The 12,918-nt window shown below is 45.3% G+C and overlaps 1 protein-coding gene across 20 annotated transcripts in view; it reads right to left on the bottom strand.

Annotated features, from left to right (window-relative positions):
* Positions 1 to 12,918, bottom strand: part of TCF4 (transcription factor 4) — a 246,577-nt gene that overhangs the window by 112,205 nt on the left and 121,454 nt on the right. The gene's annotated exons all lie outside the window — the stretch shown is intronic.

Here is a 12,918-nt window from a genome sequence, read left to right as displayed (position 1 = left end):
CCTCATACATTCCCTGAAATCTCTACTTGTCAAAAGTAATTGCTCCTTTTTTAAGCCAAGCAGCAAAGGAATAAATCACACAACAATAGAAGCACGGCTAGAGTGTCTTCTTCCAAAGAAAAAATATCACTAAGGTCAGTGCTGATGCCAGGCTGGACCGATGGCTAAGGCTGGCACCAGACATGGAGGGAGTAACGCTGCGATACTCAAACACAGGCTTTCAAGTGGGACGTAAAGGTATTTCTTTTTTTCTCCCGCTACTAACAAGAGGGAATTTAAAGAGCTTTCTGTGAAAATCAGGTGGCGAGAGTTTACTGGAATGTGAAAGCTCTTAAAAATATACAGATCGTGGGCTTGTGTTTATCTGGACCTTCCAAGAGAGTATGTGCAGTAAAACAGGTGAAGAAATTCCACAGGCAATGCAGCAAGAATGATCTGCTGTCTAAATGTATGGCGCTTGTTTGTTAAAACACTGATTTCTCAGTGCATCCGTATGCTGAACTATTTACTTCTGTATCTGAATGACCTAAAATATAATTATTAGCCTGTGCAAAGTGTAAACAAGTGAGATGCACTAGATTTTGAAACTCTGAGATTCAGACAACTTAAAGATTGCTTAAATTGCAACTAGAAATACTGTAAAGAAGTTTGCAAAATAAGGGAAATTTTATGACTTGTAGAAACGAATTAATAGCTGTCTTAGAGAATACAGATCCTGACTAAATTTTGCGTAGTGTGTGTTTTGAAAATAGTGATTATTTTAATAATTAGTGTTCTGTATCTGTCTGTGCTTGTAAAGGATCTTGTTTCTCCATCTTGAGCCGTTCTGTACGTGAAGTTCCTGCCTGCAGTTGCATGGTAATTAAGTGTGATTAAAGATGCTATTCATTCCCCTGCAAAGCAGCAGGTAACCACATGTCAGAAGGGGGTGGTGGGAGAACCGAGTAACTTCTGGGCAGTAAAAAGGCTATTGGAAATGGTCTGTTGGAAATGAGCAATGCGACAGCGTACAGCAAACGCTACAAAAGCAGCCATGCAGGTTTGTGGCAACTGTGGGAGATCATCGCGTTCAGAAACATGATGGTGACCTGAAGAAAATAGTATTTAAAATAACCTCTTTATTTCTCTGTGCACCGGGCGATGCTGAGATCCCAGTCACAGCCTGGACAGGACTGAGATGAGCTCTGTTCAGAAACACACAGAAAAGCACCCCACAGCCGACAGCCAAACCCAACGGTAACAACCGAGAGGAGTCAGAACAGGCGAGAAGCTACGGAGGGCAGATGCCTCCTGTGGAAGGGTAACTCTACTGCTGAAATGGTGGGAGAAACAGAGGGGAGGAGCAGAAGACGACTCTCAAAAGACAACTGCTCCCAGAAGACAGCAAGGCCGTTTTTTCTGAGAAGTGTCAGAAATTAGGTCAATACTAGCGTGTTGAAGCTTCCCCCAGAAATCCATTTCTTATAGCTATCTCACGTCTATCACAATCCTTTGTAATACCTGAACACATGAGTACGTGCTGTGTATGCGTCTTGTGTATGTGTGCATACGCACTGCCTGCACGTGAGCTCCTCCTTCTCTCTCCGTGTTTGCCTAAAATTGCCAGTGAAAGCTGGAGATCTACTGAGCCCTCTGGAAGTCAGTGACCCAAACCACTTGAGAACTGAGGCAATGGGCACAGCCTGGAATACGGAAATTCCACTGAAACATAAGAAAACACTTTTTACTGTGAGTGCGGTCAAACACTGGAAGAGATTGCCCGGAGAGGTTGTGGAGTCTCCATCCTTGGAGTTACTCAAAACCCGCCTGGACGTGGTCCTGGGCAGCCTGCTTTAGCTGCTCCTGCTTGAGCAAGGGGTTGGACGAGATGACCTCCGAAGGTGCCAACCTCAATGGTTCTGTGAGTAAAGCTCTAAAGCTATAGTGTCTTTAGTGAGACTATATCCTTGTCCTCACAATCATGATAAGAATTTCTGATAGTCCAAAAAGCGGTATTTTTCTTCAGAACTTGCTTGAACTGTCACTACCTTGCAGCTGAGCTGCATTATCTAACGGGCCTAGAAGGCTCGTTACATGAGTGATTCAGAAAGAACATGGCTTATTAGTGGAGCCAGGGAAAGGAGCATGTAGTTCACCACCAAGATGTGAACGCACAGCTACACGGGAGACTGTCGTCTTTGGAGAAAGCAATGAATGGTTGATAAATGCCACTGTTTGCACCAAGTATGCAATGAAAATGGTCTCAGCTATTATTCCAGGAGACCAATTTTTTGCTTATTAGGGTTTATGCATTTACATTAGCAGAACCTGCCAAACCATACCTTATATGCCAAGGAGAGCATCCCCAGCTATCACCCTTGTACAACGTGGCACTCAATAGTCAATTCTGAAAACTGCCAGAATTAGTCAAAGCATAGCCTGTCTTTTTGCTGGAGGTCTTCCATCAAACACTGACCAGACCTGAACCAGTAACGTGCAGCATAGCGAGCCCACAACCTGCCACAGTACAACTGCACGCAAGCATCATTCCCCTTTTTATCGCATTCACGATAGCACAGAAAGTCAGAGTGCAGCGACTGCGAAGGCGAACCAAGCTCCTATTAGCACTCAACCACAACATAAACCTATTATTGCACATTACAAATCGCAGTGTTATTCTGTTGCCAGGTTATAAGCTCCAGAAAGGTGCCCTTGGAATGCTCACTTCCAACAAAATAGCCCTCAGCTTAACATTTGATCCAAAGGGCTAAGAGAAAAGCACTCCTTTTACCACTAAATTGCAGTATTGGGTTTTAGCATTTCTTCAATTATGACATGGACAATGAAACCGTGTCTTTCTGGATGCATGAGGAATTCTGCTAAATGAGCCATTCAGACATCTGAACTTAAGTCTGTTCCTTTAATACATTTGATTAACATGGAAATTTTATCTCTTATGTCATTATTTTAGTGCTGTAACATCAAAAACATTAGTCCACAACGTGCCCACAATCACAGGAGGATAGTTTATGGGCGCTAGAACTAATTTCTGGAGCAGAAGCAATGATTCCATCTCCCAAAGCGAGATGCTCGAGCAGAAATGACGACAGAGGTGAATCTTCTCCAACTATAAATTACCACAGAAGTTACCTGGCAAAATTCTGCTTCCCAGCTCCACTGAACCAAATGGGACTTCTGCCATTGACCTCACGGGAGCCAGAATTTCATCCATTCATATTGATCATTTGTGCTTGGGGCAGGAACGTGTACTGACGAAGTCAGGGGAAGCCAGATTCAGAGTTCAGCTACTCCGTCTCCTTACCCCACATGCAAGATTATACCTATGCGAGAGGTTAGTATGGCTGTAGCCGCTGAGGAGGAATTTTGGACTTTAGGGGCAAGGAGCATTTTCTCTTTGCATTTACTTTAGCCAAAGGCTAGACGTACAATACAGTGTAATTCTATTTTGTACCATGTTTCCTATGGAGCACATCATATCCACACACAGCTGTGGCTGGTAAGTACATATTGCTCAGTCAAGAAGTCAGAGTGTTCAAATACTTAAAAGCAAATAAACAAAGCACAGGAGCTTTTGTTAAGGGCATTGACACTTCCCATCTAATCACAAAAAGTGGATTAGCAATAGACTTCGTAGGAACCTAAATTCCTTGGTACCTTAGGTATCTTTTATCACTTTAGTACAGCTTTTGTGCGTTTTTTACAGGGAGGGAGAACGAAAGAGAAATTATTATAGGGAATCTTGCCATCAAAATGAGAGGAAAGCTAGTTATTTGACTAAGCAAAAAAATACTAAGTAATTTGTAACAGAAGAATAAAATGAACTCACTGTGTCTCCAGAGGTCTGCAATATGATCTTCAGAAAAGGTAGCTTGCCAATTTAATTGAGGTAGGAGTTATTTAATTTTTTTATATACAGGTATAGTTTTCAATAAAACTACATATGCCTATAATACTGCAATGGCAGATGTGTCTCGATTATTAGAGGTGGGCTCTAGGGAATATATACAATGGATCTTGAAATCCGTAAGCAGCTGTTTGGAAGGGAGGGGTGGAACATTGCAACACACACACATGTTCCTTAAGTGCAGTAATGTTTTGTTATTTTACTGCAGGTGTATTACAGAGATGAAATTTAATAACTTATTGTATACGATACCAATAAAACGGAAAGATTCTTTGCCCTGACGTTCATGAACAAAGTACAAATTAGAAGCAGTTCAGAGCGCAGCAGCTCCGTGCACAGACACACACACACACCACCTCGGTTCACACCTTTCCTGTCTGCAGTCACAATACCATCTTTTTTATTGTTTACTATGAAAAGCTGGGCAGGCCATAAAAAAAGGGAAAAAGAAAGCAAACCCCCAAAGTGCTCTGCAAGGTAGTGAAGAATGTGTTGTTGATCAAATTCAAGAAAACCAGGAGCATTTAAATGCACAGGGCAGCATTCATGCGCTTATTGGTGAGGTCTCCGAGATGTGGGAAGCCCCTGTGTGATGCTACCAGGGTTATTTTTGTAATAGTTATTCTTTAGCGGCTTAAATCAGAAGCCTGATTTCAGAATATGCATTAGTCTCAATCTCATGCTGAATGAAGCACTGAAGAAGGACCTTTTAAAAGTACATATCAGATAAAAAAGATAATCCCTCCTGCTTTTTTTTTTCCCCTTCTGTCTTTGCTGGACGCCTCTTCATATAATTAGAGATGTTGCAACAATTCAATAATTCACAGCAGAAAAAGGAAGTCCCAACACTTCTGGAAGAAAAGAGAAAATGGGCAATAGCTATTTCTGTCCATTCCCTTCTCAGCATGAGAAGAACAGCATTATGCAAGGATTTACAGCCTTACCGGACACACAGACAGGCGGGCATGGGCAGCTGGGCTGAGTTAATCCACATGCACTTGCTGCAGAAGCCGCCTGTGTCTTTCCTTTCATTCCCATTACACTCATTTTCAAGTTTTCCAGCAATACTTCTGTTACTTCTATACAAAATCTCTGTCAAAGCTATGGCATATCCTCCCTCCACTACGCTCACTGAGCCACAAACATTCAAGAATTAAAATCCAAGGCTTTCCTCGCCTTCCTCCATGGGAAACGTTCAGCCTGCTACTGTAGGTAGGGAACAGAAAGGGATGGGACAGGAGGGAAGCGGGGAGCGTGTCGGCCACGCAGCCACCTGCTCAAGGAGGAAAAGCCAATGACTTCTCCCCTCGGAGCGAGCTATGACACAGAGAGGATAAAACGCCACATGCATCTAATAAGAAAACCTTCTGAGAAAGCACCTTGGCTGTCCCAGCTGAACGGAGAGGGGGCCGCAAGCCCCACTGTGTGCCAAAGGCTCCTCTCGCCCGTCACAGAGGGCCAGGGGAGTAAGAAAAGACGGGAGGTAAAGGAGAGAGGATCCACGCGCACGCAGGAGGAGGGACGTCAGGAAAGAGCGCGTAGCGTCCGTGAAGAGACTGCAACGTCCAACAAATATTTGGAGTCAGATCTGATGGGAGAGTATACGGGAAAACATTAGCAGCTACAAGAAGGCTGAACTCCGGTTGGGTCTGCGTGAACTTTTAAATGAGTTTCTAGAAACCTCAGCCAGAACTGGCACATTCACTCGCCATGGCAGCCTGCTGTGCCCTTGAACAGAAGCCTCTCGGAAACCCAGACCACTGCTTCCAGAGGGACGGGACGGAGGTTTTGCAGGGAGAGAAGAGAACACGGGAAAGCAAGGAGGAAGAGGGGAGTCGGAGAAAAAGTACTGAAAGGAAGACAGAGAAGAGGCAAGTTAAACAATATACATTGTGTTACAGTGCAGAAACACTCTCTGCAGGAACGCTGCCCTGCCAGTCACATCCCTCTGACTTCTTCGGATCTCGGAGTCTACTCCTTTCTGATCTGGATTCCTTGAATAAATTGCTGCCGATACAGTCCCTCAGGAAATCCTGGAAAGCCACAGAGCTGCTGCAGGTTTGGGCGGACTGCCCTCGGATGCCTACAGCATTGTAAATGCGCGAAGGAGCCATTTTGTTGCAGCCTCTAATGCTGCTTGTTTGAACTGAAGCTGCAATAAAAACAAAGTTAAACATCATGCCTATGTCATTCTGGTGGTTGGCTTTTCTCTTACTGTGGTATCTTGAATTAAGCTGATGGCTAGCAGATATGATCTCAATCTGGATAAAGTTTACTATATTTTGGTAGCAGTTGTGTTTTACTAAAAGAAAAGAAAAAAAAAAAAGGGGCAAAAAAACGCCTGGCTGAGCTTGTACAACTCCACTAGCTTTTACCTTAGCACTTCATTCTAGAGTCAGCTTTTTAACAGTGGGATGGTTCCAAATGGCCTCTGAGAGTATTTCTTGAACATCAAGTAAATCAGTACATCCAAAACCAACATTTAGACTCACTTTCTAAAAGACTTGGTAGTAAAAACAAGTCATCTTAGGATTTGGGGATTTGCTTTAAGTTAAAACACCTTAAAAGCTAAGTATCTGTTACTATGCATTTGCCAAAAAGGCATAATCCAAATTTTCAAAGGACTATCTAATTTATTCCCACATACAATCTCGAGGGTTGCCTTGGAAATCTATGGTGTATGTTTTCTGGCCATCAAGCTCATTTTGCAGTTCTCTTTATTCATTGCTTTTTTGAATTAACTATTGCTCAGAAAAGCGCAATAGCTCTGGATTACTCAAAGTCGGTCTCGTCAACTATTAACCGATTAGTGGAGCCACACTACTATAAGCAGCACACGTTACCATTAGTCTAATAACAGTATTTTGTGAATCCAGATCCTCTTGCACTAAGGAATATCAGTGTTTTATAAGCACTGTAGAATTCATAGAATGGTTTGGGTTGGAAGGGACCTTAAAGATCATCCAGTTCCAACCCCCCGGCCATGGGCAGGGACACCTTCCACTAGACCAGGTTGCTCCAAGCCCCATCCCACCTGACCTTGAACACTGCCAGGGATGGGGCAGCCACAACCTCTTACCTCCCTCACAGTGAAGAATTTCTTCCTTGCATCTGATCTAAATCCACCCTCTTTCAGTTTGAAGCCATTACGCCCTGTCCTATCACATGCCCTTGTAAAAAGTCCCTCTCTGGCTTTCTTGTAGCCCCGCTTTAGGTACTGGCAGGCTGCTATAAGGTCTCCCCAGAGCCTTCTCTTCTCCAGGCTGAACAACCCCAACTCTCTCAGCCTGTCTTCATAGGAGAGGTGCTCCAGCCCCCTGATCACCTTCGTGGCCCTCCTCTGGACTCGCTCCAACAGGTCCATGTCCTTCTCATGTTGGGGGTCCCAGAGCTGAAGGGAGTACTGCAGGTGGGGTCTCACCAGAGCGGAGTAGAGGAGGAGAACCACCTCCCTCGACCTGCTGGTCACGCTTCTTGTGATGCAGCCCAGGATACGGTTGGCTTTCTGGGCTGCGAGCACACATCGCCAGGTCATGTTGAGCTTCTTGTCAACCAACACCCCCAAGTCCTCCTCCACAAAGCTGCTCTCTGTCCACTCATCGCCCAATCTGTATTTGTGCTTGGGATTGCCCCGACCCACATGCAGGACCTTGCACTTGGCCTCGCTGAATTTCATGAGGTTCGCACGGGCCCACCTCTCAAGCCTGTCAAGGTCCCTCTGGACGGCATCCCTTCCCTCCAGCGTGTCGACCGCACCACACAGCTTGGTGTCATCAGCAAACTTTGGCTGAGGGTGCGCTCAATCCCACTGTCCATGTCGCCGACAAAGATGTTAAACAGCGCCGGTCCCAATACCGACCCCTGAGGAACGCCACTCGTCACCCATCTCCACTTGGACATCGAGCCATTGCCTGCAACCCTTTGAGTGTGACCATCCAGCCAATTCCTTATCCACCAAGTGGTCCATCCGTCAAATCCATGCCTCTCTCATTAACACAGCCCCTCATTGTTAGTTGTAATTGGGAAACCGAAGCATCGTGATTTACAAGCTGATCCTCCAGCCAGAGCAAGGTACTCACATTTCCTCCAGAGCGTTTCCCTGCTCCCACCACGATGCTCACGCACACCCTTGCACCACCCCCTGCTCTGCAATCGCTGATGCAGTGGAGCGGCTGATGCTCAGTTCCACCCACCATTTCATTTCTTCTAGCTCCTTCTGCCTTTACCTCTTTACAGGGCTGACTTACATGAAGCTCTCTAAATAAAGAAGCAGATGCATTGTTCTTCACTACCATGTGCAGACCCTTACTTACCATCTGAGTACCCAACCAAGAATACAGACTAATACAGGAAACTAGAATAAAGTTAGAGAAATCAAGTAGGTGCACTTTTTTTAATACTACTGCCTTGCTAATCCCCCCAAAACCAGCACAATATAAAAAAAAATTGATCTTTGGGGAAATGGTAAGTAGCACAGAATTAAGACAACATGCAAAATCCTGACTTCACTGAATGAAATGAGATTTTTGTCATTAACTTCAATGAAGCCAGTGTTTCAAAAGTGTCTTGACAACAACTTTGGTACATGTTTCTTAGATGACTTCTCTCTAATGGAATTAAATAGTTCCCAAGATAAGCTTTCTTCCATTCCCACTGTAATCAGTGTTGTATTTGCTATGGTTTTCAGTGAGAGCCCAATTGGGCCCTAGGCTCAGAAATAAAAATCATCTTGAAGTAAATGGGTTGCTGTGTATCTGACCTCTTCTCTCATTGGTGTGAACACAGCACAGGGATGAAACCTCAGATCATTGCTGCTATTTGTGTGAAAAGAGGTTGTTGGTTTTTTTCCTACCAGAAGATTAATAGGTAGCAAGTTCAATATCGTTAGGTATTTAGTTTTCCTTAATTGTTCCAGGAACTCATCTACAGAGAGCAATGCATCACATCTGGAGGTAGCAATTTACCTTTCAGAAATCAACAAAATCTGCATGCTCCTCCTGGGTTTAGGAAAAAGGAGCTCACACAGCTACTGCCACTACTCCAGTCCCTCGGATAACCCAAGGCTTCAGGGGATTCTCAACGATCTGCAGTATCACCACCAATATTTCCTTTGGAATTCACCAAGTTTTCTTCAATATCTTCTGTCTAGATAAGCTAATCTTTCTCAATACATGTGAAAGCACATCCTAGAAGTCTTGCAATAGGCTTGTAGCATTTAATTTTCTTTTAAGCCTGAAGGTTCACACTTGTTAATAATTTGGTGGATCCTGATAGTTCTGCAGCCTGGAGAACAGACAACAGATGGTCCAGCCTCAGCATTAAGCATTATTCCTTCTGTACCTTTCAGGAATTCGAGAGATTCTTATTTTAGAAATATTTTTTGCTCCTTCCTGTCTGGGCACTGGTCATCTGCTTCACCTATTTTTCCACTATACTTCAAGAAAGTGGATGCTCTCAGTAGAAAGAAAGACCCTATTCCATGGATTGGAGTTTTTATTATTTGCACTTTTATTGTAGTATCTTCCTAATAATCCTCAAATTTTCATGAATGAAACCAAAGAAAAGGAGAGCGGATAGGTAGGGTTTTCTCCATCAGTTTTTCATTGACGCTACACAACCACAGGGCACTGCCATGTAGATATAATCAAGGATCCATCCAGAGAACCGACCATGTCTGTACCAACTGACTCCTGAGGAAACTCCAGAATTGGTCCACCACAGCGTGAAAAATAATTATTCAATGCTATTGTTCAGGGAAAAAAAATGCATTAACTCTCATACTACAGCCACAGCCATTGGCTTGTTTATTGGAATAAATGTTGGGGTTTTTCTGGTATCTTGACAGACCGTATTCCCTGGCACAGAGGACAGGCAGCGGCGCTGCGATGCTCAGCATCCCCCTGGTTTGCACTGCCCGTCGGGGCTTATCCTCTTTTTCACACATTACGAAGGAGCTCGCCGAAAGGCTGGAGCTCGTTGGCACTTTCAGGTTTGTCCTCTCCTGTGTTCTGGACCAGAAGAGAAGTCTGGCGAGCAGGAGCGGCGTGTGGACTTCTCCTGCAGGTGGTTGGTACTGCATGAAAAGACAAGGCAGAAACCGCGCTGCCTGTTTCTGCGGGCAACCATCCTCGTTACGGCAATTACCCGGCAGTTCCCCACGAGGGGTTTCAGCTGTTTGCTGATCTGTCACTTGGCCGAGAGAGGCCAAGCCAGGCGGTGGCACGGCACAAGCAGGGCCGGGAGGGGTCCGCAGCTCCCGCCAGCCGTCCCCACGGGATTGATCGGAGCTGCCCCGACCCCACCACGCTCCCAGCACCGCGGGTGCGGTGATGCTGCAGTAACGTCACGCTGAGTAATTTCTGTATCATATGACGCTGGGGGTATCTGGCACCAGGTCACTCTCCGCTACCACCAAGAGCAAAATGCTGTGCAAAATGCCACCGCGCTTTGGGTGGGACACAGAGCTGAGGATGCTTAAGAAAAAATTGTGTTTACAGCAAACTGTCTTCTCAAGCCTACAGCTGCACCTCTCTGCCCTTAGATTCTAAGATTAACTTTTTACTTCCAAAGTAAAGAAAATACACATCTGCGTCTTGGAGATATTCACAGATATGGGTGCACAAAGGGGCCACAGTACGGGTCACATTAAGACTCCACACACAAGGCATATATAGACCATATAACTTATTGAAGTGTAGTGCCGTTCTGAACTCAGGAACAGTTTCTAACTTACTTGCAGTATCACGAGATCATTCAAACACAGTAAGACTGAAAGAAAAACAAAAAGCAAAATGCAGCAAAGAAAAGGTATGTTTTCAGATGAAACGTGAAACTGCAGCAGACCCAAGAGAGCAGCAGAGCGGGATCTCCAAGAGGCTGGAGCTGCAGAGGAGACAGGTCTCACCCTTGGACGGGTGCTACTACACACTGGGGACAATATCCCCAACGCTGAGCACGCACTGGGGACAGAAACACATCCTGCTACCTCCTAGCAATAGAAAGCAAAAGCATACCAGGATTTTAAAGCAAAGAGCACTAGCTAGAAATGGCTCCTAAAACTAATTAAGAGCTACTGCAGTTGGTTTGGATCAGATGAGGGTAAGGTTACACATGCGACCTTCTGCACTTATCTGTGCTGGTTATTGGAAGTGAAATCACCAAGTCATTTACCAACTCACTCAAGAGTTATGTATGTGAAGGTTCAGTGCATCACTAACTTTACTTTCAAGGCTTGGCCTGCAAACCTTCACCAGCGAGCATCTCTGCATCCTTCCAGTTTGTTCTACATAGAATTAAACATAGCTAATTGTGCTTTAAGCAAGGCAAAGCAGCCTTCCCTTATCACCCTTCCCGGTCCAAGCTCAGCGTGCAAAACTTTGCACAGGAAACGTCCCCAAAACTCAAAACGACGCAGACGACGACCGGCAAGCACAGGGGCCTCTCTGGCAGCAGAACAAACCTCACCTCCCTCCGGGCTGACACCGGCCCCGTTAGCGGAAGGGTAAAGCAGAGCAGCTCCGCGCCGGCCAGCGGCAGGGGCCCCGCAGCCACCTGCGCAAGGGAAACTGCCGCCCGCTGCCGAAAAACCTCCGAAACCAGACCCGCAGGCAGGGTCCCACGCAGGAGCCCACAGCATCGCAGCGGGGGCACGGGGCTCGCAGCCCAGCTCCCTGCCAGCGCCGCTCAGCGTTCCCGGGATGCTTCCCCTGCGGTGGACGGCTGCACCTATCCATCCGTCCGTGGGAGCCCGTCCGTCCGTCCGAGGGAGCCCGTCCAGGCGCGGGGGCCGGGATGCGACCCAGGACACGCGGGGCTGCGGAGGGAAGGGGCACGCGGCGACAGCCGGCCGACAGCACTGCCCCGGCCTCCGGCCGCTACTGATGGCGGACACGTGCGCACTGTGAACAGAAATTTCTGTTTAATTGCTCAAATGGCTTCGTTTCTCTACACTAAGTGTTTAAGAAAAACCCAGACCAACGACGTAAGAATAGGCTGTTTCCCCACATTATTAAAGAACACAGACATATGAAAGGAAAGCAGAGATCAAGTATTTCCCTTTCCTATAGGGAAATAATATGCATTTTGGCTGTTTTTTGTTGGTTGTTTTTGGTTTGTTTTTTTTCCTGGCAGATTTGAACAGTATAAAGCTTTGAATATTAAGAAGGCTATTAAAGTCTTTCAATAGTTTTCCAAAGTGCGAAGCTACTGCACTTAGAAAAAGGAAAGGAAGCCTAGCACTCTTCAAGAGCAAAATGAATTTAAACACACGATTAATATTGCTACTGAAATTAAAAAGAAAGTGTCTTTTAAAAAAATCAATTGTCTTGAAACAAAGCACAGACTTTTGGCTATTGATAGTATTTTTAGACTCAGACTTTCTCTGGAGACTTAAAAGTATGCAAATGCAAAGTGCAGAGAGGCGCGCACACACACATGCTATACCTTTGTATTACATTGGCATTTTATTATTTAATTAAACTACTCTTATTTTTCTAGCTCACGCATGCTTCCCTTGAGACGGCTTTGCTGTTAGCCTGCTGGCCTTGACTTCCAGCCAAAAACAATTCAGAAACAAAAAGGGACAACAAATCATATTTTCACAGACATTTTTATCCCTCAATACAACCTTGTTTTCACACAACATCATACAGATTCTATGAAAACTATAATTTATTGCAGTAGCCATCCAAAGCTAGGGGCTGACACAAGCTCTGCGGTGTGTTTCCACTTCTGTAATTTCTGAAGTTGTGCTGTTGGGAAGGACCCGCCATGCTGAACAGTGCGGCATTGTTGCAAGGGACAACAATCAATAGTTCACAGCAGCTCTGACTAGGGCGGTATTAGGTCAACCCAAGTACTCATAGTCTCCAGTAACTGTATCCTGGCTAGAAAAGCTCAGGCAGGAGCTTTAAAACCTGCATTTGCAAATAAAGCCCATTTCTGAGAAACGCACATCTGCAGCCATTGCCGTTTATGATGGAGCCTATCCCTAAGACGTACAACTTTAAGAAGCA

The sequence above is a fragment of the Haliaeetus albicilla genome, chromosome W, assembly GCF_947461875.1.
Source record: "Haliaeetus albicilla chromosome W, bHalAlb1.1, whole genome shotgun sequence".
NCBI classification, from domain to species: Eukaryota; Metazoa; Chordata; class Aves; order Accipitriformes; family Accipitridae; genus Haliaeetus; species Haliaeetus albicilla.
The sequence above is the reverse complement of the archived record's forward strand: the minus strand, read 5'-3'. Positions and strand labels throughout refer to the sequence as shown.